Genomic DNA, 21,814 nt, shown 5'->3' on the forward strand with positions numbered 1-21,814 from the left:
GGAGCCTAATTTTCACTGGGGAAGCATCTCATGGTTACATAACCTTTGACTGAGAAGGCTCCACCTGCTTTACCCAGCAGCGATCTTATCTCCATTATCACAAACCCCATTAACTTCTCTTCAGCAAGTGGGGTCTGGATGTTTCCCTTTCCCCTCTGCAACCTCCACCCTATTCTTCTTTCGCCTTTGTATAAAAAGCATCATTCTTTTGAGGCTCCTGCTAACATATAACTTTCTATCCTTATAGCAGCTACCTACTAACATCTTTTCTATTCTTCCTACCTACGACCGTCAAAATGGTTCAGAGGTGTCTTTTCCAGTCCCACCAAGTACTGTCTTTGTCTTAGATGACTTTCAAGCCTGTAAAGCAAACCGATGCAATATTCTATCTTTAGTTTCTTGGCCATCTCAGCTCTCACATCTTTACCTCCTTCGTTTCATCTACTCACTTCCTAGACTGAAGATTACAGCAGTGATAAAGATTCCTCCTGTGATGCAGGAACTGCAGGAGACCCTGGTTTGATCCCTGGGTTGGGAAGACCTTCCCTGGAGAAAGAAATGGCAACCAACTGCAGTATTCTTGCCTGGGAAATCCCATGGACAGAGGAACCTGGGGGGGCTACAGTCCATAGGGTCACAAGGAATTGGATACGACTGAGGCAACTGAGCACAGTGTTATTTTTAATGCAGACTACCTTAAACAGGGGCTTCCCCAGCAGCTCAGTGGCAAAGAATATACAATGCAGGAGCCACAGGACATGTGGATTCTATCCCTGGGTTGGGAAGATTCCCTGGAGGAGGGCACGGCAACCCACTTCAGTATTCTTGCCTGGAGAATCCCACGCACAGAGGAGCCTGGAGGGCTACAGTCCATAGGATTACAAAGAGTTGGACTCTACTTAAGTGACTTAGCATGGCATGGCACCTTAAGCAGAAAGATTTGGGGGAGCCCTGTGGAAAGATCCAGGGTTAGACTAGCTTCAGCATGGCTAGATCCAGGGATTGAACATTGTTTTCTGATTCTTTTTGGTTTTATCCATCTTTTGTCTATGCTTGATTTGTTTGTTTTTGTATGTTGGACTCACTTGCTCCTTCTGGAGATGGTTTCTCTAGGCTGCCAAGAAAGATGCTCAGAAGCAGTTACAAGATCTTCATAAGTTAGAAATGGAGCTGAGAAAGAGAGATTTGCCTCTAACATTCATGGAAGAAATCTCAGGAAATGGTCTGATCATCTCTTTTTAGTCATATACCCACCCCTGAGTCAATCATTGTAGCTAGAAGGATGAGCTCACTGACTTTCACCCATGCCAACCCCTGCAGTGAGGGTGGGGTGAAGCTCCAGGGTAATCTGTTCAATAAGGACCACATGTAAAAATAGAAAGCTCCCCAGAGAAAGAGAAGCTGGAAGGACAGACAGCACAATCTTTTGCACATGGCCAAATTGAGGACCTTCTGATCACCTAGAACTTCTCCACCTCTGAAATCTTAAATTCTCCAGAGCCTCTTATATCCCAGAACTCCATCTTTTACTCCCAAATAGCTGTTCTTTGTGATCCCTTGGTCCTCATATTTTTCTCCCTACTAGTCTTGCTAGTCTTCACTCCATCTGGAGCCAGCCAAGATACTTCCTCAATCATTCTCTTCCTAAACTTCTTGTTCCCTTGCCCTTCTTCCCTTAACTTAGAATTAATCCCAACTAGCAATGTTTTTGCTGCCTTTTCTGCCCCCCTGAATGAGACTGGAAATCACATGAAAGCACGGCTAAGTGTTATGCCAGACCCATGGCCTTCGATCTCACTTGAGCCCTTCACACCAACTGGTAATCCTTCACCATATTCCTGGTTAGATCTCACTGCCATTTTCCAAAATGACTGTTGCAAATGTTCCCCATTCCCTCAAGGCTCTTACCTTGTGTCCTCCTTCTTCACTGTCAGCCAATAATCTTGTTTCCTACTTCACCCAGAAAATAGAAGTCATTACAGGAAATACCTTTAAAATCTGATCCTAACATAGCCCAGTACATGTGCACACCCATCTTTGCCTCCTTCTCTCCTCCTGCCTTGGGTTATTCCCTCTACCTGGCCTCTTATATCTTCAGCAACTTAGCCCTATTAGTTGTTTTCCTCTCTCAACTGTTTTCAACCTCCCCATTAGTAGCTTCTTTCCATCAGCATTGGACTTCCCTGGTGGCCCAGACGGTAAAGTGTCTGTCTACAATGTGGGTAACCCGGCTTTGATCCCTGGGTTGGGAAGATCCCCTGGAGAAGGAAATGGCAATCCACTTCAATACTATTGTACTATGCCTGGAAAATCCCACGAACAGAGGAGCCAGGTAGGCTACAGTCCATGGGGTTGCAAAGAGTCGGACACGACTGAGCGACTTCACTTTCAATTTCCATCAGCATTTGAATATATTCAAATCTCTTTTGTCTTAAAAATGTCACTCCTTCTACTCCACAACTTAGAACCATGGTTTTCTCTCTCTTCACAGTGGAACCAGTTGAAAGTGTGGTTTGTACTGCCGTCTTTTTCTGGTCCTATGTCCCATTCATGCCATCATCCATGGCAACATGGCCTCTGTCTTCCCTCACCCAGCTCTTAACATTTTTTTTTTGTTAACAAATCTGTTTCTTTTAAAGTGTTGTCTTACTTGATCTTTCTGAAACATTTGATGTAATTGACCATTTCCTTCTTGAAACATTCTCTTCCATTAACTCCCATATCGTGACATTCAACGCCCTTTCTTTCTGCCTCTCTGGGCACTTGAGTTAGATTATTTTAAGGTTATCAGACAAGAAATGAGAGATTCGTGTAAGGATAAGTGTGGATATAACTGTGAATGGGAATCTTGACCTCACAGTCAGAACTCAGTGGAGTAGCCATGCATCCCATCAGCTGGAACGAGACGTTAATCCAGGCACTGGCGTGCCAGTTTCGGGGTGCCGTGCGGCTGCCGTGGCTGGATTCTCGTCACGTGAATGCTGGTGTTTTTTGATGCCACAGTGACGCAACCTCTCCTTCTACTGCTTCCACTCATACCGCCATCCTCTCCTTGTTCTCCTCTCAGCCTTTAGCATCTACTTCTGCTTCTTCCGGGCTTGCCCTTGTCTCTGTTTTCCAGTACTGCCTGGCTTTTCTGCGTATCTTCCCACCTCGGCTCCCACCATCAACCCCTCTTGTTCTCTCTCTCTGATTCGCTTCCTAGGCAGAGCTTGGTTGGTGTAGTCAGTCACTCTTCAGCATGCGCAGCACGTTTACACGGGGACAAGTCTGTAGGTCGGTTCCCCCTCAGATCAGGCCCCCATTTCGGCTCTGTGTACTGCAGTCACGAAAGTGGGGTCTCCTTGTCTGTCTCTTGGATGTAAATGTTCCATCAGGCCCTAGTCTCCTTTCCCCATCCCTTATACACTCTCTGGTGCATTAGCCTCAGGCAAGTTACTTTTCTCCCTGTGCCTCAACTTCCTCATCTGTAACATGGATGTAAAATACCTGTCTGTTATGGTTTGACTTGTGTTCCCCCCCGCCAAAGATGTTAAAGTCGTAACTCTCAGGACCTGTGAATGACATCTCATTTGGAAATGGAGTCTTTGCAGATGAACAAGTTAAGATGAGGTGATCAGGGTGGACCTTAATCCAATATGGCTTGTGTCTATAAAATGGGGGAAATTTGGACATAGAAAGACACGCACACAGGGAGAACACCTGGTGAGGATGAAGGCAGAGATTGGGGTGATGTAGCCACAGACTGAAGAATGCCAGACGTGGCCAGCACACCACCAGAAGCTGGGAGAGGAACGTGCCACAGGTGGTTTCTCACAACCCTCAGAAGGAACCACCCTGCCAACACCTTGGTTTCACACTTCTGGCCTCCAGAACTGTGAGTCAGTGAATCCTGTTGGTTTAAGCCACCCAGTTTGCGGAATTTTGTTAATGAAGCCCTAGGAAACTAATACACTCTAAGATTGCTATAAGGAATAAATAATGGAAAGTCTTTCGGAAATATTCTGGAACATGGGGAATACTCAATGCATGTGAATATCACTAAGCAGTTCCTCCAGTTCTCACGGCTTTAACGATCATTTATGTGATGATGATGCCAGCTTTTGTCTCTCTAGATAAGAACTTTGTCCTGATTTTCACACTGATCTAGGCAGCTGAGTGGTGTGAAGGGGATACATACAGAATTTGAGCAAAATAGACTTGGATTCAAATACAGGCTCTCCTGAGTGACTTGAGCTACTTGATTAAACTCTGAGCACTATGGTGCTTCAGGACTATAATAGGAATAGCAAGAGTAGTTTCCTCATAGAGTCCTTGTAACAGTACAATGAGTTGACATATGTAAGGTGCATAGCTTGGAACACGGAGCTCAGTGAATGTGATTAAATCCTGTCTGTTCCACCGCTTACCTTCTCCCTCATCTACCCGTTATACACCATTAACTCCACGGTTGTTTACACATCACTATCTCTTGCTCAGTCTCTGCTTTAATGTTCCTGGCATGAGGCATTGTCCCCGCCCTTCTCTATTGTAGTCTGAGAGATCTCGTAAAAAGTACAAAAAAGGATCCTATGACTTCTTGCTTTATGCCCATCAATTGTTCTCACTGCGCTTTGGATGAAGGCCAGCCTTGCTGACTCAGCACACAGGGCTCTATTCTTCCCCTTCTTCTCTATGAAAGTCATACTTTCTATAAAACCATGTTAGCAGTCCCCACAGTGCTCTTTTCCCTCTAGGGCTTTGCAACTGCTGACCTTTGGGACTGTCTTTTCTTCCTTCACTTGACAGATTCCTGCTTATTCTTAGGGTCTCTGTTGCCCCCACCAGAGAATTAACTCATCTGCTTATGGGTTTCCATGTTATCTTGTGGATAACTCTACCGGCTCTTAATTACAATAATCCTTATGGTTATATCTCCTTTCATGGATGAAAGAACACAAAGACTCAGAGAAGTGAAGGTTGTAGCCACCTCAGCTGGAATTGAAAGCTACACTAATCTTATTTCTAAATCCACAGTGTTCACTTTCAGCCATGCTGCCTCCTGAAGGCTTGTTCATTGTATATCTAGCCTTTGGCCCATAGCTGACAATCAATGAGCATTTGTTGGATGTCTGAATGAACCAGCCAATGGAATGGAGTTTGACTGTTAAAGTTGGCTGGCTCTTCTCTTTACGTTCCGAAGCATGAACTGTATGCTGATGGGATCAATGCATGCTGATTTGTATGAGAAATTTTAAAGTGGGCAGATGACTATTACTGATAAGAGTTTATAGACTCATGGACACAGAAAATAAACTCATAGTTACCAAAGGAAAAAGGCAGGGGGAGGTACAAACTGGGAATTCTGGATTAACAAATACACACTACTGTATGTAAAATAGATAAGTGACAAGAACCTATTATATAGCACAGAGAATTATTTTCAAAATCTTGTAATAACCTATAATGGAAAAGAATCTGAAAAAGAATATATATATATATGAATCACTTTGCTGTATGCTTGAAACATTGTACATCAACTGCAATTTTAAAAAGAGCTTTCAAAAGTATTATAATTCTTACCACACTATGCAGTCTGTTGTTTTGATGTATACAGTGTGGCAGGTATGATTATTTTTAGGAAATGAGAGAGAGAAACCGAGACTAGGCCTTCAGGTTTCCTGAGTCCTAGTCCCATGAGTTTTCCCTGTCTCGTGGTTAATTCTTAGCAGAAAGTAGAGTAGAAGATAGCATAGAAAGATACTGGGACCCAAAATTGAAATGGGCCATAAATAAAAGTAGAGTGATCATATCCACAGTTGATCTGGAAACAGAAGATATGACATAGAGCTTACACTCATGCTTTCTGGCTCCAGACACAAGTTCTATTTGAAAACTATGCTTAGTTGGATAAGAATAGATTTTATTGTTTCATGCATGCTAAAAGTCATTTATATACTGAAAACACACTTTTCCTGTTTTCTTACATGGACTGGGCTGAATGTCTTGACAAGACGTTTAGGAAGCTGCAGGGCATGATAAAACTTCCCTGGGTTCTGAGCAAATGCTCACCACCCAGGTCCCCGCTTCAGAACTGATGCACTCATTCCCCAGCTGCCCAGACCTATTGGATCCTGACAACCAAGGCTGGGTCCCTTTGTGAGGACCTGACCTTGGCTGAAAGGATTCTGAATCCTGGGTCAGAGACCCTTTCCAAGGGCAGCTTGAATCCTGTGACTGGTCAATGTGGGGCTGCAAAGACCTGGTCTCCTGCCCTCAATACACGGCCATTCCGAAGGGTCATCTCAGAGTCAGAACTCCCCCAGTAGTCTCAGCGAAGGTCTTTGTTGTAACTGCATCCCAGTGTAGCTACTTCCTCTGCCCGTTTCTGCTTTCTTACTTTCTTACAGGCTTGGTTCTAAATGTGCAGTTCGACAAACCCCCTGCATTCCCATTCCCATCTCAGAGTCTTTTCAGGAAACCTGACCTAAGACAGATTCGTTCATTCTCTTCGCAACTAGTTATAAAGATACTAAGCCATTTTGGTATTTTCCATCATGTAATTTTTACCAGTCAATCAGTCAGCCAATAAGTATTGATTACTTGGTGATACGGAATCTGCAAAACATAAAAACAACAAAACAAAATGGAAAATATCTATGACTTTCAAATTACTTGTTTTTCTGCTTCTTTCCAGAATTCCCTATAGAGACTTGTAACTGGATTCCAGTATCAGTTCAGTTCAGTTCAGCTCAGTCGCTCAGTCGTGTCCGACTCTTTGTGACCCCATGAATCGCAGCACACCAGGCCCCCCTGTCCATCACCAACTCCTGGAGTTCACTCAGACTCCCGTCCATCGAGTCAGTGATGCCATACAGCCATCTCATCCTCTGTCATCCTCTTCTCCTCCTGCCTCAAATCCCTCCCAGCATCAAAGTCTTTACAGTGAGTCAACTCTTCACATGAGGTGACCAAAGTACTGGAATTTCAGCTTTAGCATCATTCTTTCCAAAGAAATCCCAGGGTTGATTTCCTTCAGATTCCAGTATAATGTTGAATATAAAAATATTTTATTTTATTCCATTTCCTATTGGTCTCAAATTGATGCAATTGATGCTTTTGAATTGTGGTGCTGGAGAAGACTTTTGAGAGTTCCTTGGAGTGCAAGGAGATCAAACCTGTCAATCCTAAAGGAAGTCAAACCTGAATATTCATTGGAAGGACTGATGCTGAAGCTGAAGCTCTAATACTTTGTCCACCTGATGTAAAGAACTGACTCATTGGAAAAGACCCTGATGCTGGGAAGGACTGAAGGCAGGAGGAGAAGGGGATGACAGAGGATGAGATAGATAGATAGCATCACTGACTCAATGGACCTGAATTTGAGCAAACTCTGGAAGACAGTGGCAGGCAAAGAAGGCTGGCATGCTGCAGTCCACGGGGTCGCAAAGAATCAGACACGACTTGATGACTGAACAACAACAATCAGTCTCAATAGGGTAGGGAACAGACATTTTTCCAAGTAGCTTAAGCAAGAAGGGATTTATTACAAGGTATTAAGTCGCTTGTAGAATCATGTGGAGGCTGAAGGAATAGACTTGATGTTGAATTTCCATAGCAATTCCCAAAGGCCCATCACAGAACTAAACTACCAAGAGAGCTGCCGCTACTGCTACAACCAGAAAGTCAGTGGAGGCAGAATCCCGTTGCTGTCTCCAAACTCTGGAAGCCACCATTTCCAGGTGTGCAGAGTGCCTCCCCCACTGCTGTTAACTCCAGAACCTCATTCCCCTGCAGCCATCTGGGCCAGAAACTAGGTGCCTTGTGTCCTTCCTCTTGCTACCCATGGATCTTGTGACTGTGTGCTGAGACCTCTGCTAATGATGCCCCAGAAGATGCAACATGTCAGTGACATGCTTGCTAAGAGAGAGAGTTGTGGCAGTAGAGCTCTGACCCCTGCCATCTTCCACATCTCACCCTTGGGCATCTGATCAGCCAAACCTAAATTATACCCGAAATCTTTTATCTCAGGACACAGAATACTTAGCTTTCCAATGTTGGAGGTATAGAAAGACATGTCAGGACAACGTTTTTCACATTTTGGACGTACTCTGCTGTAAAATTTATTTGATCCACACATATACAAAATCACATTCCTGTCTAACTGAAATAAAAGATTCGCAAGACAATGTGATGCCCCCAATGGCTTCTATTCTAATCTCTGCTGTGCAATTCTGTGCTAATCTAGGCTACTCCACTCCATTAATAAGTGCTGGTCTTGACCCACCAATTTGATTTCGTGACTGGCTAATGGATGGCAACTGGTAGTTTGAAAAATACTACACCTTAAGAAGGGACAAATGGATGTTGAGTGTCAATCCACAGTATCTACTCTACTCTCCTGTTCCCTCCCTTGCCTCTGAATTAACAGAAAGGATTTAAGGCTGCTCACAGAAGGGATTTAGTAATCTGATACAGAGTACAGTGGGTTGAGAATCAGGAGAGCAGGTTCTAGTCTTTGGGGCAGCAATTTCTCCTTTTGTAAATTTGTACTTTGCAATAGCTCTGTGTGCTTAATAACCTGATTGACACTTGTCTGGGAAAATAGAGAAAGAGTGATTGGTACCTTGTAATTTTTCAGTAGAAGTTGGATTAAGCTCACAAGGCAATCTTGATGGCAAACACACTTGTGAATCAGCTGTTGTACTCCTAAAAAATGTTGTTTGGCTTTAATTAAGTTCCTGGTAATACACATAGGTGTAAAATCTAATGATTTATTCAAAGAGTATGATGGTGTGTATTGAATGTGAAGTGCAAGATTAGTTCACCTGTCGCATGTTTGAAGGTGATTTTTAATCTCATTGTTAAGGTGTGTAAAGAATTTAATCCCTTAATGTAGAGCTTTTAAGTAAAAGCTCCTATTTGCCAGTGACTGAGGCTTCCAAGAAGGACTTTTTTTCTAATTCAGTGTAGGTTGGAAGGTAATTGATTTTAAGAAAGAAAAGCTTATTGAGAAGACAGAATAAATAAACATTTTAACAAATGCCTATTCTGTGCCAAATAGTGTGCCAAACATTTCATTTGCAATATCTCTTATAATCCTTGCAATAATCTTTAAAGGAGGAATTATGATTCTCATTTTTGCATATGAAGAGAAAAAAGGTTAAAGTGATTAAAAGGGGCTCATTCAATGTCCTTAAGCCGGCAAGGGAAAGAATGTGGAATTTGCACTCAGTTCTGGCTGAGGTATAGCTCTTGCTTTTCTTACTGTACCAGAATGTCTCCATTGCTTTCATTGTTTGTTCAAGGTGAGTATAAGTGAAAAATACTCAAAACAGATTTTATCAGGCAGACTGAGCATTCATGTTTTAGAAAAAGACACATTCTAATGGGTACTTAAACTGCCCATTTTATCCAAAGCTTTCTAAGACATACTTTGCTCTTTCCAAGGCATTGATGTCCAAAAGTAACTGGGAATTGTGAAGATTATTTGCAGGCATTATTTTGGCATCCTATGGTTTCCTTGTGTTTGTGATAGTGTTTAGAGAAACTAACTGGGAGAGTTTATCATGTGTGCTTAGCCACTCTTTGCTACTCTATGGACTGTAGTCCGCCAGCCTATTCTGTGCATGGGATTTTCCAGGCAAGAATACTGGCATGGGTTGCCATGCCCTCCTCCAGTGGATTTTCCCAACCCAGGGATTGATCCCACGTCTCCCACAATGCAGGTGGATTCTTTCCTGTCTGAACCACCAGGGAAGAATTTGTAAGTAACCTAAAAGATTTCCCTAGACATCTCCATTTTGTAAACTTAACGTGATGGCGTATCATGTATATGGGACTTCAGCTGTGTCTGGTTGTAGCAGAGTGAGGAATGCCAAGCTTGTAAAACACAGGAAAAACATCCACAAAGTCTTTAGGCCTCTTTAAACATCTTAACTCAGTATTTGTTTTTGAATTTTTCCTGTTTTAGCTAAAACACATAAAATTAAGTAAAATATTTGGTAAAAAAGAACACATTTCAATGTGATTCTTCATCAATGCAATTTAATTTTTATTACCGTCAGTACAGAGGTTAAGCTGACATATAAACCAACAGGATGTGTAGTACATGGCTTTGGAACATGTGATTCACATGCTTTCAAGAATCACATTGCTATTCCCCCCACCCCAGCTAAGTGTCTTATTTAAAAGTTTTCTTTGATTATTTCTAATAAGTAAGCTAATGCTGTTAGTTCTGAGGAGGTCCTCCACAGAGGTGATAAAGCCTCTTGGATGCTCTCATCAGAATATGTTGAGGAGAATATGCTGATAAGTTGTAAAGAAGTTCTGAAGAACAGTTAATCTTTTAAAAAATCTTTTTTTATTAAAAATTATTTTCGTTATTAAATTTTTTATTTTATATTGGAGTATAGCCAATTAATATAAGGATTAGAGCTGATAGATAGAGTGCCTGAAAAGCTATGTGCAGAGGTTTGTAACATAGTATAGGAAATAAGGATCAAGACCATCCCCAAGAAAAAGAAATGCAAAAAAAGCAAAATGGCTGTCTGGGGAGTCCTTACAAATAGCTGTGACAAGAAGAGAAGCAAAAAGCAAGGGAGAAAAGGAAAGATATACTCATTTGAATCCAGAGTTCCAAAAAACAACAAGGAGAGATAAGAAAGCCTTCTTCAGTAATCAGTGCAAAGAAATAGAGGAAAACAATAGAATGGGAAAGACTGGAGATCTCTTCAAGAAAATTAGAGATACCATGGGAACACTTCATGCAAAGATGGGCTCAATAAAGGATAGAAATGGTATGGACTCAACAGAAGCAGAAGATATTAAGAAGAGATGGCAAGGATACACAGAACTGTACAAAAAAGATCTTCATGAACCAGATAAACATGATGGTATGATCACTCACCTAGAGCCAGACATCCTCAAATGTGAATTCAGTGGGCCTTAGGAAGCATCACTACGAACAAAGCTAGTGGAGGTGATGGAATTCCAGTTGAACTATTTCAAATCCTAAAAGATGATGTTGTGAAAGTACTAGACTCAATATGCCAACAAATTGGAAGACTCAACAGTGGCCACAGGACTGGAAAAGGTCAGTTTTCATTCCAATACCAAAGAAAGGCAATGCCAAAGAATGCTCAAACTACTGCACAATTGCACTCATCTCACATGCTAGCAGAGTAATGCTCAAAATTCTCCAAGTGAGGCTTCAACAGTACATGAACCAAGAACTTCCAGATGTTCAAGCTTGATTTAGAAAAGGCAGAGGAACCAGAAATCAAACTGCCAACATCCACTGGATCATAGAAAAGACAAGAAAGTTCCAGAAAAATATCTACTTCTACTGCACTGACTACATTACAGCCTTTGACTATGTGGATTGCAACAAACTGCGGAAATTCTTCAAGAGATGGGAATACCAGACCATCTGACCTGCCTCCTTGAGAAATCTGTATGCAGGTCAAAAAGCAGCAGTTAGAACTGGACATGGAACAACAGACTGATTCCAAATTGGTAAAGGATTACGTCAAGGCTGTATATTGTCACCCTGCTTATTTGACTTATATGCAAAGTACATCAGCGCTGAAGAATTGACGCTTTTGAACTGTGGTGTTGGAGAAGACTCTTGAGAGTCCCTTGGACTGCAAGGAGATCCAACCAGTACATTCTGAAGGAGATCAGCCCTGGGATTTCTTTGGAAGGAATGATGCTAAAGCTGAAACTCCAATACTTTGGCCACCTCATGCGAAGAGTTGACTCATTGGAAAAGACTCTGATGCTGGGAGGGATTGGGGGCAGGAGGAGAAGGGGACGACCGAGGATGAGATGGCTGGATGGCATCACTGACTCGATGAACGTGAATCTGGGTGAACTCCGGGAGTTGGTGATGGACAGGGAGGCCTGGTTTGCTGCGATTCATGGGGTCGCAAAGAGTTGGACATGACTGAGTGACTGAACTGAACTGAACTGAACTGAACTGAACTGAAAGTACATCATGTGAAATGCTGGGCTGGATGAAGCACAAGCTGGAATCAAGATTGCCGGGAGAAATATTAATAACCTCAGATATGCAAATGACACACTCCTTATGGCAGAAAGTGAAGAAGAACTAAAGAGCCTTATGATGAAAGTGAAAGAGAAGACTGAAAAAGCTGGCTTAAAACTCAACATTCAAAAAACAAGATCATGGTATCCGGTCCCCTCACTTCATGGCAAATAAGTTGGGAAACAGTGACAGATTTAATTTTTTTTTTGGCTTCCAAAATCACTGCAGATGGTGACTGTAGCCACGAAATTAAAAGGTGCTTTTTCCTTGGAAGAAAAACTATGGCAAACCTAGACAGCATATTAAAATGCAGAGACATTGCTTTGCTGACAAAGGTCTGTCTAGTCAAAACTGGTTTTTCCAGTAGTCATGTATGGATGTGAGCGTTGGACCATAAAGAAAGTTGAGCACTGAAGAACTGATGCTTTTGAACTGTGGTGTTGGAGAAAACTCTTGAGAGTCCCTTGGACTGCAAGCATCCAACCAGTCCATCCTAAATGAAATCAGTCCTGAATATTCACTGGAAGGACTGATGCTGAAGCTGAAACTACAATACTTTGGCCACCTGATGTAAAGAATGGACTCACTGGAAAAAACACTGATGCTATGAGTGATTGAAGGCAGGAAGAAAAGGCGATGACAGAGGATAAGATGATTGGACGGCATCACTGGCTCAATGGTCATGAGTTTGAGCAAGCTCCATGAATTGGTGATGGACAGGGAAGCCTGGCATGCTGTAGTCCATGGGGTCGCAAAAAGTAGGACATGACTGAATAACTGAACTGATAGCTGACCAACAATGAATGCTGTGATAGTTTCAGGTGGACAGCAAAGGGACTCAGCCATACACATACATGTATCCATTCTCCCCCAGACGCCCCTCCCATCCAGGCTACCACATAAGATTGGGCAGAGTTCCCTGTGAAAATCGCTTCATCTCAACACCAGCGGTATCCATTTATTTATGTATCAGAGACTGCTGTGTAAGCTTTATCTAATTTAATCTTCCTCTAAACTCTCCGAGGCAGACACTGTTATTAGCCTTGCTTTAAAGCTGAAGAAACGGTCTAAAGCCCCTTAAGGGACTAGGGTCAGGTGACCCTGCTGGGCACTGGGTGTTCTAAGCAGAGCCATCCCTCTTGTACTTTGCCTTCTCCATGGAGGAACCCCTTGCCAGTCCTGAAGGTGGGGCCTGGCCGGTTGTGCCCTGACCCAAAGGAGAGTGAGAGTGGGAGCGTCTTGAAGGTGGATTAGCCAGAGAATCCTCTAGGTGGATTAGCCTGGAGGAGTGGACAAGGAAGAAGGGATACGCTCAGCAGCGATCTTTGTGTGGACAGGAGCTGATACAGACTCACCGGTTAGGGAGTTGGGACCATTGACTTCAACTGAATGTTAAATGTTAGTTTTAAAAGACATGCTACTCGACAGTTATGTGCTATTGTTGTTGTTCAGTTGTTAAGCTGTGTCCAGCTCTTTGCAACCCCATGGACTACAGCACTCCAGGCTTCCCTGTCTATCACCAACTCCGGGAGTTTGCTCAAATTCATGTCCATCAAGTCGGTGATTCCATCTACCCATCTCATCCTCTGTCATCTCTTTCTCCTTTTTCCCTTTCACTGTTTTTGAATTGTAAGAGCTAAGGGCTACTCAGTACATTTTGGGAGAATAATGAAATAAATCCCCAAAGACTCCTTTCTCATACATTAAGATAGAAAATCCTATGGAATTAGATCCATGTTTACTTCCTAAACTATAACAAAATCTCAATTTTATTAAGTATAATCTGCCTAGCCTTGCATAAAATTAAATACTTAGACATTAAAAAAAAAAGACACGCTACTGCCACTACCATGGGGAACTCTGGACCTCTGGGTTCAGAAGTCTGGTAACTTGGGGAGTAATAGCATGGACTTTGGAGTTGTACTCACTGGACTCTCAACTGAACCCTACCTTTGACTGTTTGCTTCCATACTCAGGCATCGGTTCTCTCCTCTGTAAAATGAGGAATCACAATGGCACCAAATGTTCTACAGTTGCTATGAAAATCTAGTTAAATAATAATGCAAACTGTATAGTACAATGCCTGGTATAGCATAATTGTCTGTATATTTATTAGTTATATTAATTTAATTATTGTTAATATTAAACCCTTACTATGCCCAGTTATCATGTTTTCATATTTAATACTTTTGTTCCTAGATTAAATCGCTATCATCAAAGACTGTTTTTTTCCCTCTGAGCGCTGAAGAATTGATGCGTTTGAAATGTGGTATTGGAGAAGACTCTTGAGAGTCCTTTGGACTGCAAGGAGATCCAGTCAGTCCATTCTGAAGGAGATCAACCGTGGGATTTCCTTGGAAGGAATGATGCTAAAGCTGAAACTCCAGTACTTTGGCCACCTCATGTGAAGAGTTGACTCATTGGAAAAGACTTTGATGCTGGGAGGGATTGGGGGCAGGAGGAGAAGGGGACGACAGACGATGAGATGGCTGGATGGCATCACTGACTCGATGGACGTGGGTCTGAGTGAACTCCGGGAGTTGGAATGAAAAGACTTTGATGCTGGGAGGGATTGGGGGCAGGAGGAGAAGGGGACGACAGAGGATGAGATGGCTGGATGGCATCACTGACTGAACGTGAGTCTGAGTGAACTCCGGGAGTTGGTGATGGACAGGGAGGCCGGGTATGCTGCGATTCATGGGATTGGGGGCAGGAGGAGAAGGGGACGACAGAGGATGAGATGGCTGGATGGCACCACTGACTGGACGTGAGTCTGAGTGAACTCCGGGAGTTGGTGATGGACAGGGAGGCCGGGTATGCTGCGATTCATGGGATCACAAAGAGTCGGACACGACTGAGGGACTGAACTGAACTGAACTGAATGATGTTACATGGATGGCCACCCATGAATCAGGCCTCTTTATACTGATGCCCTTGTACAATATTCCCCCTCCATGATGACTGTGGTCTTGGTTATGTGACTTGCTTTGGACAGCTGGGACGTCAGCAGGCATAATATAACCAGAGGTTTGATACACACTCGCATATTGGGACCCACCATCTTGAAACCTAGTTTCCATGCCAGAAAGACCAGACCCTCCTAGTCTTCTTGGAGAGATTATCCTCAGAACCTGTGGGGAGAGAGGCCCAGCCATCCAGTGTTCTGTAAAACTCAGCCCAACCCCGAGTCCATTTTCCAGCTGAGTGCAACTACCTGGGGGACCCCAGTGGTGAACAGAACCCACCTAATCAGGAGATTAATAAATTAGTAATGTTTTAGGTTACTGAATGTTTTAGAAATAGCTTAATCAGTTAATTTGATTTTTGGCTGTGCCAGGTCTCCGTTGCTGCGTGGGCCTTTGTCTAGTTGAGGGAAGCGGGGGCTACTCTCTAGCTGCTATGCCTGGGCTTCTCATGACGGTGGCTTCTCTTGTGGCAGAGCCTGGGTTCTTAAGCACGTGGGTTCAGTAGTTGCAGCTCCTGGGCTCTAGAGCACAGCCCCATTAGTTGTGGCACACGGGCTCAGTTGTGCCGAGGCACGTGGGATCTTCCTGGATCAGGGATTGAACCCGTGTCTCCTGCATTGGCAGGCATTTTCTTTACCGCTGAGCCACCAGGGAAGCCTGACCACTGATCTTTTGGGGGTTGATTTGTGATGGAGAAATAGATGATTGGCTTATCCTCTGTCACGACTGCACAAAACTGTGAGACCTTACCTTTCATGCAACCTATGGTGATGAGAATGCAGCATGAATACTATAATCCCAGTGACAAGTGAACAGCTGTGGGGAGAGAGCTCAGAGCAGCACCTCCTATGTCCTGTTGCCAAGAAGTCCGTCAGGAGTTGCCCAGGGAGTTGCCAGGACACGGGCCTGATGGGAAAGCCATCACTGTGGCCTTGGGCCTGTGGAAATATGAAAAAACTCCACAGGCATTCCAACTGCTTCACCACAATAACTGCTACTCACATTTCCATTTGCCAACAAAACCAGTGTTTACAACAGAAAAATAAGAGAATTTATATTTTCAGAAATGCATGTTTTATTTGGAAAATGTCAGTGCCAGTTGCACCCTAATGGTGTTTTTCCAAAACATGTGGTTAGTAAGGAGAGTGGAGTAAGGACTTGGGTTATTTGAGAGAGCTCTAAGAAGTTGACTAAATAATATTGAATGTTACTGTACTTGAAGGGATGGGAGCCTGTTTGTACCATGACTGCCGAATAGATGTGACACGCAACCTCCCCTTTCTACATGGGCCAACTGAAATATACACACAGATGCTGCTGTGTTTCAGTGACTCAGCTTCCCTTCCTGGGCCTCTTTTTATTCTTTTCATTTATGTGAAATGAATTGAATGGTTTGGACATTGAAGAGGATGATACATCTTCAGGGGAAAATACATTTAATCCACGACTAGGATGGAATAGATAAAACAGAATTAATTTTGAATGGACATTAAAAGAAAATTATTTTTAAGAGCTGCTTTAGGTTCATAGCAAAACTAAGGGAAAGGTACAGAGATTTCCCACATGACCTCTCCTTTCTACATGCATCGCTTCACCACTGTCAACATCTTCTACCAGAGAGGTCCATTTGTTATAACGGAGGAGCCTATATCACGCAAAGCCCCATAAGCTTTACAACTCTTGGTGTTGTACATTCTGTGGGTTTTGACAAATACATAATGACACGTATCCATCAGTATAGTATCATACACAGTCTTTTCACTGATCTAAAAATCCCCTGTGCTTTGCCTACGCAAACCTCCTGCCTCTGAAAATCACTGATCTTGTTACTGTCTCCATAGTTTTGCTCTTTCCAGAATGTCATATAGTTGGAGTCGCACAGTATATAGTCTTTTCAGATTGGATTCTTTCACTTAGTTATCTGCATTTAAGTTTTCTACATGTCTTTTGGTGGCTTGACAACTCATTTATTTTTTAGTTCTGAATAATATCCTATTATCTGGATGCACCAAAATTTATTTATTGATTCACCTACTTGTAGGACATTTTGGTTGCTTCCAAGTTTTGGCAGTTAGGCTACAAACATCTGTGTATAGGTTTTTGTGTGGACATACATTTTCAACTCACGTGGGTAAATACCAAGGAGCATGATTGTTAGACCATATGGTAAGAGAATGTTGCTTAATTTTGATAAGAAACTGCCTGTCTTCCAAACAAGTTGTATTGTTTTGCATTCCCACCAGCAATAAATGAGATTTCCTCTTGCTCCAAACCCTTGTCAGCATTTGTTGTTGCCGGTGTTCCAGATTTTGGCTATTCTATTGGGGGTATAGTGATATCTCACTGTGGTTTTGAATACAGTCTCTTAATGACAGATAATGTGGAGCATCTTTTCACATGTTTATTGGCCATCTGTATATCTTCTTTGGTGAAGTGTCTCTTCAGATCTTTGGCTCTTTTTTAAATTGGGCTGTTTGTTTTCTTACTGTTGATTTTTAAGAGTTCTTTGTATATTTTGGGTAATAGTATTTAATCAGGTATGTTTTTTACAAATTTTTTTCATAACAATTTTTAAGGTGAATGATCTTTGGGAGATTTAAGTTAATCTTAGCATTGTATTATCAAATTACAAAATTTAAGAACCAATAAAAATACATGAGCTATCACGATCAAATTTTGGGCAAAAGATTAGTAGATTGTTAGTTATTTCATGAGTCTGATAATTTTATGTGCAGGAGCTATTTATAATAAAATTATTTGTGCAAAAATGTAGTTATGAAAATTGTGAAAGAATAGGAGATCCAATTAAGGCTGAGAAATAGAAAATGTTTGTAGAGAAGAGGGGAACCGCCAGTGTCTTTCCATTGTGTCACTTCTGTCTACTGTATTGTGGAAATTTATGTGTCTGTCTCTTCTGCTTGACTATGAGCTGCTGAGATAGTATCTTCCTGATATGCGAATCTTTGTTGCAGCTGAAATGAGACATAGCAGAACTTAAGTAAATGTTTCTTTGATGAATGAATATTTGAATGAATGTAAACAGACTTAAGGAGAAGGCAATGGCACCCCACTCCAGTACTCTTGCCTGGAAAATCCTATGGATGGAGGAGCCTGGTGGGCTGCAGTCCATGGGGTCGCTAAGAGTCGGACACGACTGAGCGACTTCACTTTCACCTTTCACTTTCATGCATTCGAGAAGGAAATGGCAACCCACTCCAGTGTTCTTGCCTGGAGAATCCCAGGGATCGGGGAGCCTGGTGGGCTGCTGTCTATGGGGTCGCACAGAGTCAGACACGACTGAAGTGACTTAGCAGCAGCAGCAAACAGACTTAATATTCTAAGGTTTTTATGTAATTGGGTTTGTCAGAAACAATCTTAAATGTCATTTGAAGACCATCTTGCAGCACTAAGACATTGCAATCTTATTACACAGTGGTTGAGAGCTTGGGATTTGAAATCAGAAAGATTGGAGCTGAGTGCTGATTCACCACTTTAAAGCTGTGTGATCTTAGACAATGTATTGCTATTATCCTTAGTAAAATGGGACAAAATGTAATGCCTGTCTCATGGGGTGGTTGTGAGGATTAAATAAGAATATGGCTGGAAAGTGCCTGGCATAGGAATGGGACTCAGGAGATGTTAGTCATGCTTATGTTAAATAAACTAAGTGATGTGCAAACAAGATTGTGTTTGAACAGCAAAGGGAGGAAAGCCAAGTCCTGCTGGTAGAGACAGGAAACCCTTGGAATCCAGAAGCACAGCTAGATTAAGGTGGTGGTGCTAGGAGGCAAGAGTGAGCCTTGCTTTAGCACAGGCTTCCCTGGGCTACAGTGTCTCTCTGTTGATATCCTTTCTCTGTATTGTGGTTGGTCTAGGCCAAGGACACTTACATTTAAGGAACCCTACAGTCATATTCAGACTGTAGACAGGTCACGAATGGGTAAAGAGAGAAGATTCAGGACTGGCTTCACGTCTAGATGGCCAGCCTGTAGCACTCTACTAGTCCTTATAGGCTCTCCACGAGGCTCCCACAGGACCCCAAGTCCGCAGTCCTAAGATTCAGATTGATTAATAACAACCGGTGGTCTCTTGGTTTGCTATCAACAACCATCAAACCCCAAGCACTAAGAAAACATTGTTGCTTACGTGATTACTAAATCCTGCTCCATGGTTTACTTCAAGGGCTAACATGGAAGAGGGTGCTGAGGGTGACAAGAACTTAATGAGGAGAGTTACTGTTCTTCTTGAAGGGAAAGCGAAACCATGAGCTCTGGCTGCTCTTGGGAATTGATGTCCAGCTCATGTAGTATTAAAAGGTTTTACTGGAGAGATATTAGGAGCAGATGGATAGCTGCGGGTGAGTGGATAAATAAACTATCCCATCTTTGGTAAACAGTTCCTACAAAAGTGAGGCTAAGTGGAAAAAGAACAGGCTCTTGGCCTGGGTGAGGTTCTTCGGTTCCAGGCTCGGTCTTCACAAAATGTTTTATCTAGTTCTGAGTCTTGAGGACAGAAGTAGTCACCAGGTGCAAAGGAAGATGGTTCTTAGAGGTCTTTGGAATCTGTCAGCTCCCTTTGTAAAACCTTCTCGGAAAACATAGCAGATTTTTCTCCTTGATGCTTAGTCATGTTGACTGCAAACAGTAGTGTGATGTATATTTAGATACATCTAGACAATAATTGAACATATGTATGTTTATTTCTCTTGTCTATTTATCAGTCATTGATCAAGCTATCCACTTATCATGAATGAATTCTGTCTTATCTGTTGGAAAGTTTACTGGAAGCAATGGAAGAAGAAGCAAAGAAGAAGCAATGGACTCTTCTCTGATAATCATGCAATGCTTTTCTGTGGAATTAGTAGAAACAAAACCCCCAGATAATGTGATTTCTTTGTAATTTTAATCTTTGGAGGAGTTTCTATATCCTACCTATGTAACACATGCCAGCATATGCAATGTTTAGGGGGCCTCAGATATTGCCCTGTGGGCCATAAGGAGAAAAAAAAAAAAAAGAACTGTTGCTATGATTTGAATTTTTTAAAACATACATTTTCCATGAAAAAATATATGAATAGACTATTTTCATGGATATTAACAAAAAACCAGGTGAAGCTAAAATTTCTTTCACCACTCCTAATTGCATTCTTCCTCCCAAATAAGAAGAAGGCAGAGGAACCAGAGATCAAATTGCCAACATCCGCTGGATCATTGAAAAAGCAAGAGAGTTCCAGAAAAACATCTATATCTGCTTTATTGACTATGCCAAAGCCTTTGACTGTGTGGATCACCACAAACTGTGGGAAATTCTGAAAGAGATGGGAATACTAGACCACCTGACCTGCCTCTTGAGAAACCTATATGCAGGTCAGGAAGCAACAGTTAGAACTGGACATGGAACAACAGACTGGTTTCAAATAGGGAAAGGAGTATGTCAAAGCTGTATATTGTCACCCTGTTTATTTATTTAACTTATATGCAAAGTACATCATGAGAAACGCTGGGCTGGATGAAGCACAAGCTGGAATCAAGATTACTGGGAGAAATATCAATAACCTCAGATGACACCACCGTTATGCAAGAAAGTGAAGAAGAACTAAACAGCCTCTTGAAGAAAGTGAAAGAGGAGAGGGAAAAAGTTGGCTTACAGCTCAACCTCCAGAAAACTAAGATCATGGCATCTGGTCCCATCACTTCATGGCAAATAGTTGGGGAAACAATGGAAACAGTGGCTGACTTTATAATTTTGGGCTCCAAAATCAGTGCAGATGTTGATTGCACCTATAAAATTAAAAGACGCTTACTCCTTGGAAGGAAAGTTATGACCAACCTAGATAGCATATTAAAAAGCAGAGACATGACTTTGTCAACAAAGGTCCATTTAGTCAAGGCTATGGCTTTTCCAGTGGTCATGTATGGATGTGAGAGTTGGACTATGAAGAAAGATGAGTGCTGAAGAATTGATGCTTTTGAACTGTGGTGTTGGAGAAGACTCCTGAGTCCCTTGGACTGCAAGGAGATCCAACCAGTCCATCCTGAATGAGATCAGTCCTGTTTGTTCATTGGAAGGACTGATGTTGAAGCTGAAACTCCGATACTTTGGCCACCTGATGCAAAGAGCTGACTCATTTGAAAAGACCCTGATGCTGGGAAAGATTGAGGGCAGGAGAAGGGGATGATAGAGGATGAGGTGTATGGATGGCATCACTGACTTAATGGACATGGGTTTGGGTAAACTCTGGGAGTTGGTGATGGACAGGGAGGCCTGGGTGCTGCGGTTCATGGGGTTGCAAAGAGTCAGACATGACTGAGCAACTGAACTGAACTGAACCCAAATGCAATCAGTTGATAATCAGTTTATAAATATATGTATGTGTGTGTGTGTCTGTGTGTGTTTATATGCAGATATAATGGGAGAGAGAAAAGCTTCTGGGAGTTTTAAACATAAATGGTATTACATGGAATGCAGTATTCTAGATATTGTTTTTATCACTTACTAGGATGTCTAAAGATCTTTCAATACGCATAGATTTATCTTCCCTCCCATGATATCTTGTGTGGTATTTCATAACATGGATATTTCATAATGTATTTAATCGTGCTGTTGGATATTCTCAATTGTTCACAATTATAAACAGCATTGCAATGAAACATATTATATATGTATTACTGCATATATTTTAAGCATTTCTTCAGAATGATTATATGAGCATATAGCCTATATGCAAATGACAGGGCATGTGTTTCAGTACAACTTTATTTGCAAAAGCAGGTGACAGGACAACCTATGTTGTAGTTTCCTGACTCCTGGTCTGTGAGAT

The sequence above is a fragment of the Capra hircus genome, chromosome 9, assembly GCF_001704415.2.
Source record: "Capra hircus breed San Clemente chromosome 9, ASM170441v1, whole genome shotgun sequence".
Taxonomy (NCBI): domain Eukaryota; kingdom Metazoa; phylum Chordata; class Mammalia; order Artiodactyla; family Bovidae; genus Capra; species Capra hircus.